This window comes from Myodes glareolus, chromosome 11 (genome assembly GCF_982192425.1).
Source record: "Myodes glareolus chromosome 11, mMyoGla1.1, whole genome shotgun sequence".
NCBI classification, from domain to species: Eukaryota; Metazoa; Chordata; class Mammalia; order Rodentia; family Cricetidae; genus Myodes; species Myodes glareolus.
In genome coordinates this window covers 85805677-85812719 of record NC_142036.1, presented here as the reverse complement: position 1 = coordinate 85812719, position 7043 = coordinate 85805677, and the positions used below count along the sequence as shown (strand labels likewise).

General features: G+C 44.7%; 1 long non-coding RNA gene across 1 annotated transcript; it reads right to left on the bottom strand.

The window, feature by feature from the left end:
* Positions 1-3799: 3799 nt before the first annotated feature.
* On the bottom strand, positions 3800-6220 carry LOC146892435 (uncharacterized). The gene is made up of 3 exons (XR_015004486.2): positions 5803-6220; positions 4441-4581; positions 3800-4144 (listed from the first exon to the last, which is right to left on the bottom strand). It is a non-coding gene; the product is annotated as an uncharacterized LOC146892435 (long non-coding RNA).
* Positions 6221-7043: the final 823 nt, after the last annotated feature.

The window sequence follows — 7043 nt, the reverse complement described above, 5'->3', positions numbered from 1 at the left end:
TGGTTCCCCTGCCTTTCACTGAAGCATACAAGCACGTGCATATTTTACCGATGCTAAGTTGTGATTTGGGAGAGAAACCTGTGTTCATGAGTGGGACAAATGGCTGACTGGCTTCGTATCTTCAGTGGGCAAACATTCTTTAGGTGAGAAAGGTTTCAAATGGCGGAATGGGGAGAGGGCTGGCCTGTCATGGAAATTCATCCCGGAAATCTTAATTTCCACAAAGTTTTTATTAGCATAGTGTACATAGTAATTAATGGGCTTCACTGGGATCTTTTCACGCGTTTATATAAGGTGCTCTGACCGGATTGGTCCCCTGCCGCACTCTTTTCTCCCCACCTCTCTCACTGATATCTTTCTTTTTCCCAACTAGTCCCTTCTATTTTAATATCCTTGTTTTAAATTTCTTTTTTTGTTTTGTTTGTTTTGTGATCTGGTGAGCTTAAAAATAACTTTTTCTTTCTTGAGGTGGAGAGGCTTGTTCTCTGAACACAACAATGGGAAAGAGAAAGAAGCAAAGAAAGTGAAAAGCGCATTCCCATGGGTGCATGCAATTCTATCCAGAATAGCAGGTGGTAAAAGAAAGAGAAACCAGCGTAGGAGAACCAGACAGAGCCCTAAGTAGACGCCAGGGGAAACAGAAAGCAGTGAAGAGGAATGGAACGCACGAATGCTAAATTGTCTTAAACATCCCACAGACAATACTAGTTCCCTCTCTCTGCTAATCCTTGTTCAAATGTTGTCTACTGTTTAATTCAATTGTCTCATTGCAAGTAAACAAGTCTGTGTAATCAACCTGAAGGTTTCCCTTCCTGCTTTCCTGCACCTCAGAACGCTACAACACAGGATAGCGTGATGTGAACACATCAGTACCTGTGGGCATGACCCTGGAAACTGCATGGCAAGGGCAGGCCTTCGCACAGGTGGGATTTGCATGCCCCAGTTGGGCTCCACGAGGAAGTCCTATAAATCAGAGCCCCCTGGGGACTGCTCCTGGTTTTTATCAGGGAAATGTTTGCGCAATCTTGTTTGGTTTTGTTGTGACTTACATATGAATTTATTGCTTTACTCATATAAACTCTAACATATGCACTGTTATGACTATGATATACTGTTATTACAAATGTATATCTTTATTACTTTGTTTACTATTGGATCCCTGGGAAATCTGATGGTTTTAATTTTTTAATTTTCTTTACCAAGTCAAAGTTTCACAAACTAGAATCTATGAGTCATACAACCAGGGGCACATGGCTATCATCTTCTGGGCCCTTTTTCAAACCCTAGCTGTTGAAAATGGACCTCCGGGGCATCCACGCTCCCATGATCCCCATGTGATATAGCAGTCCTTCCGTCTTTGTGTAGAATTAAGTGCTGCGGAAGAAGAGCGAGAAAGACCTAAGTCAAATGTGTGCTCTGGGAAGAGAAGCCCCCAACACTGTAACAGTCCGTCAGTGACGTGAGGGGTTGTCACTGTGGGAGTCTAAGGGCGGAGAAGCTGTTAGCAGCTGGGGAGTGAGAAACCCTGTCAATCAGCAGTCGTCTCAGTAGTTTCTTAAGGAAGAGCAATTGCAGGCATTTATAATTTGACCTTCATATAAAAAAAATCAGAAAAAGGCAATCACCTCTACTTTTTCTTTTCTTGAGGCTGAATCTCACTATGTAGCCTTACTGGCCTGGAGTTCCTTATACAGACAAGGCTGTCTTCGAACTTATAGAGATCTGTCCGCCTCTGCCTCCCAAGTGTGGAGATTAAAGGCACACCCACACCCAGCAAATTGGTCCCTCTTCAGATCTTACAAAGAGGACTGCAAACCCACATTCAAGGAGCAGTAATTAGCTATGCACAAGCTGGGGAAATTCAGAGAACAATAAACATTGGCATCTTGTGTCTAAATGGGGATGTTAATTTTCTTCCTTAAGAAATGAAGAACTTTGTTTTGATAAAGACCACACTATTAGACTTCATGGTCAGTAAGCACACAGTGCCACCTTGTGCAGGCTGTGAGCCCTGCAAACGTCTCCTCTGGAGCAGAAAAATTGTGAGCAGCAAACCTACAGGATGTCTCACGTGAGAGCTAACACTAGTGAGAGGCCTCTTTAGTTTCCAAGCACAGCCATATAAACAACTTCAGAGTTCTTTTCAAAGAAGTAGGACCAGTGAACAAAAAAAGTAGTTCCCAGGCTGAGTACGGGTTGTGTCTCTTCTGGGGGGTGGGGGTGGGGAGGGGTAATAGCCCTAAAGGATGGGGGGGAAGGGAGGAGCAAGCTGGGAAGAAACCAGAAGGAAGAAGAAGGAGAGTCTTGAAAAGGGAAGCAGCTAGGAGAGAACACAAAGGGTGTGGGAAGAGGGAATGGCACAGAGGAAGTAAGTCTGCGCGCCCCCAAACCCACAACAACCAAGAGTCGTGAACGCACCGCACTCCACACCCTCCCTGTGGGTGTTTAAGGCCGACAGTGATTTCCACGTTCTGACCTCAGCCTCTGCAAGGCCCGGTCTACCGGCTCAGCTGTGCACTTCAGAAAAATGGCACCGTGAGATCATGCGAAGTTTGTGGCCTCGGATGAAAACACTGAGAAGGGGCCTCAAGAAAACGTGTTAGGCATTCTTTGTTGTTGGCTTTGTCCTTGCCACATGTGCACTGTGCTTAGACTTCATCATGGTGAGGTAGAGAGCATCTTAGGATGAGTGGCCCCTAAAGAAAGCTGGGGCTTCGGGGCTGGCACCAATGACACTCATTTTTCACCTCATTTTATTTTTCACTTTAACTTTAAAAACTTAATATCATTCTACGATCTTCTAATCCTGAGATTGTGGTCACAGTTGCTTCTTCTTATTCCACAACAGAAACCATCTCTTTCCTCTTCGCCTACAGAGAAACAAAACGTGGCTGTGTTCTTTGAGAAAACACAGCACTCACTGACTCCTTAGAGTCAGTAATGAATGACCGTTACTTTTAGTTAGTCATTAGTTATCCTAGCAAAGAATACATTATGTTTCATTTCTATGTCTAAGATAATACAGGACTATTGGTAGAAATCACAAAACGTATGGCCTGGAAGATGGCTCAGCTGTTAAAAGCCCTTGCTGATCTTCCTGAGGATTCGAGTTCAATTCCCAGCACCCAAGTCACAACTACATGTAACTCCAGCTCCAGAGGACCAGATGCTTGCATACACATGCTGTCCATACCCTGAGGCACACGCTCACTTAAAGGAAAACAAACCTCTTTTCAAATCTCCAGCGGATCCTGTGATGTGGTCTTTTCACATCAATCTAGATCCTTGTTCCACTGGACAGTCTGCAGAAACTGAACGCTGGCAAAACTCTTGCCTCCGTGTAGTAATGGAAGAAAGTGCCCCGCACAGACTAAAGAAAAGTGAAGCAATTGCAAGAATTCAGGAGAGGGTAAAGTTCTCTTAGAGGGCAGCACACCTAAGCCCTTGAAACTGCTGCACTAAATGCTACTGATTTACCAGAGGTAAGTTATTCCCCTCAAACATTTATAATCAGAAACGACGCACAAAACCAGAAAGCCTATTATTTCTGATGTATTTTTAAAAAACAAAGTTAAGGCTGGTGATGACTCGGCAGTTGAGAACACTGTCTACTCTTCTAGAGGACCTGGGTTCAATTCCCAGCACCCACATGGCGGCCCACAACTATCTAGCATTCTAATTCCAGAGGATCCTACACCGTCTTCTGTCCTGCCTGGGTACCAGGCATGTATGTGGTGCACAGACATACAAAACATACAAGTAGAACAGGCTCACACATCAAACAGATAACAACAACAGATGATGTCTTAAGTAAGGCAGCGGTCTGCCCTGTAATCTCAGTCCTGGGGAAAATCACAGAAAGATCACCAAATTGCTGAGGTTACCTGAACGGCTGTGCTAAGACCCTGTCTCCAAACCAAGTAAACTCAACTAAAAACAGCCTATTTATCTTTTATAACCTATTGTGGTTTTGATCAGAATCAAATCCGAGGCTGGAAACTTCGTGTTGAGTAGAGCAGAACTGAATGCCCCAGCTGTGAGTAACACCAAGTGGCCTGTGCAGAGTAGACAAGAGTCCAGGAAGTCACAGGTTGGCAGGCTCCCGGGTCAAAATGGGCCCTCCTGTGTGCACAGGAAGGTGTGGCTGCAAAACAGGACATTGAAGAAGTCAGTGACTCACTGAATCCCTTGTTAGAATTCCTCCGAAATGTAGAGAACCAACGCTGGGCCAGGGCTTTAGAGCATCCTTCTCCCATGGACACAGGCTGGGCCCACAGCTGCGGGGATGAATCTCTGTCTGTCTGTGCCAGGGTGGAACTGAACTGAGCAACTTGACATCAAGAAGATGAACAGCGGCTCGTCTTGGCTTCACACAGAACACGCCTTGATTTATTTATGAACGCATGTAATGATTAATGATTTTTCACATTGATAACCTACCTGGGTTTCTTGTCTTTGACCAGGACAAAATAAGGCTCCTCAGAGTACAGGAACGTGGACTCTGCCCTTGAAAGGATAGGAAACGAGACCGAGATGGCGCAGCCATCCTCCCCTTCTCCGGCTGCAAATGCAGAATGGGCACTGTGGGAGCGAGGGATGTTGAGAACGCTTAGAGTTGAATCAACTTCATGGAAGTATTTCTAAAACTCCTCCTACCAGCCCACTCAATATGCGCTGCAACCCAAAAGTCATAAACAAATGAAAGTAAAATAAAGTTTAACTGACCAGGATTTGTTCTGTATCTTAGCAATTTGAATGTCCCTTAAGGTACCATGCTGTCGGGAATGGTCTCTGTGAATCTTTCAAGGAGCACAGACTTCAAACAACAGTTGCCAAAAGAACCCTCATAACATAACGTGATTGCCTAGTACCCACATAAGAAGACATATATGTCTGTTTCAGTATGAACAATTTTTTTTACATTTTATTTATTTTTATTTATTTATTTTATATTTTGTTTTTTCGAGACAGGGTTTCTCTGTGTAACTGCCCTGGCTGTCCTGGAACTCACTGTGTAGACCAGGCTGGTCTCGAACTCACATAGTTCCATCTGCTTCCCTGAGTACTGGGTTAAGGCTTGCACCACCACCACCCGACTTGAATAGATTTTTGAATAGTGACTGGAAATTCCATCAGGTGCCAGATAAGAAACTGGACAGAGGCCTGAGACTTTTGGGTTTCTCTGCCCACAGTGCCAGGAAGCAGAGCCTTCGTTTCTACATACCAGACTGAGGCAGGATACACTTCGGTCTGCAAGAATTTACAACAATGTGGTGCTATGCTATTTCTCCAAAGAATGCTGCTGATCGATCACAGACCCCTGAATGCATAGACAGGTTCTCTCTCTCTCTCTCTCTCTCTCTCTCTCTCTCTCTCTCTCTCACACACACACACACACACACACACACACACACATATACACACCTCTCTCCCTGTCTCACTGCAAATGCCTTTAAGATTTAAAATACAGGCAGCCCTTTCCCACATCCTAGAGAAACTCATGAGTGAAGGATTTCTCTGAAACACTTGTTCCCTCTCCCTCTGCCCCTCCTTCTTTCTCTCTTTCTCTCCCTCTTCCCTTCTCCTTCCACACTCTTCCTCTCCCCCTTGCTCTTCCTTTCCCTCCCTTCAGCCCCCTCACCGCTCTTCATTTCATCCTTGGCAGCTATCCAACTCTCTTCCTCTAAGCTATCTCTCTCCAAGAAGCTCCATTCCAGATTTTAAAGGGAGCCTCTCTTTCCCATTAAGATCCCATCATGTTTTCTCTGACAAGATGCTATGGCCTCCTAAATGCCCTCTTACCTTAAGGCCTGATCATGGCCCCCACGGTTGCTAGGCTCGCTTTCCTGATGAAGCTCCATTCTAAAGAATCATTGGTCTCAGATTTCTTGTCCACAAACCTACTAAATGTTCAGCCCACTGTTTCCTGTAACAGCTACAAAATGAATGAAGGCAGAGTCCCTCCTAAGTGGCGGGCGTGGCCTTAAAGGGAAGAGTGGTCTGACTGAACTTGGCAGGCTGGAGCATAACAGTGTAGTTGTGTCTCCTGAACTTCAACCAAGTTGCCCTCCTGCTGTGGTCTGCTGCCACCTTCTGCATTCTCAAAGTCACCCACTATAAAAGGCCAAAGTCGCTCAGGGATTTGAAAAATAAGACATAGCAAGATAAATTTTCAGAGAAAAAAAAATGAGCTCTGAAAAGATCTATGTTTAATCTTCGTTTGCATATAATCTTCAGGAGAACAAATGAGAAGATTAATATACACAAAAGTCATTCTTTAAAGTCAGACTCTCAAGAAAATAACATCTGTAAGGCCTCTGGAGTCGGAAGCAGTAATGTGAGGAATGACGGTTTCTAAAGCTAATGGTCAACAATCAAATAAATTAGAATCAGACTGTGCTTTACTCTTCTTCTTCTTCCTCTTCCTCTTCTTCTTCTTCCTCTTCTTCTTCTTCTTCTTCTTCTTCTTCTTCTTCTTCTTCTTTTTCTTCCTCTTCATCTTCATCTTCCTCCTTTTTCCTTCATCTTCTTCTTCTTCCTCCTCTTCCTCTTCTTCCTCTTCCTCCTTCTTCTTCTTCTCCTTCTTCTCCCTCTTCTTCTTCTTTGGAATTATGAACTAAAATGACATGTTATGGGCACAAAGGTGACTTGCCTGAAGACTATCTATTTAGGAGCAGAGATATTTAAAGGAGATGGCAATCCCAAACTGATTCATACTGGTCCACAGCCAAGTCTGAGTGTGGGTCTGTGCCATGGTGTTTAGTTGGAGGCCAGCTTCAGACATGTCAGAGATAAAGCACTGTGAGTAGGTGGAGGTGGGCTCTAGAGGTCATGTTCCGGCAGATGTCCTCAGCCATCATCACGCGGCCATCACCTCTTCCAGATGATGCAGGTGGAGAAAGGCAGATGACGTAGAGAACCAGCACATGACACAGCCCTGAACAAGAAGACAGCCTACAAACTTGGCCTCCAGCTGAACACGGAGAGTTCGGAAAGGTAGAAGGCTAGGAAAGGAAAGCCTTTCTCACAGGAAACGGGAATCT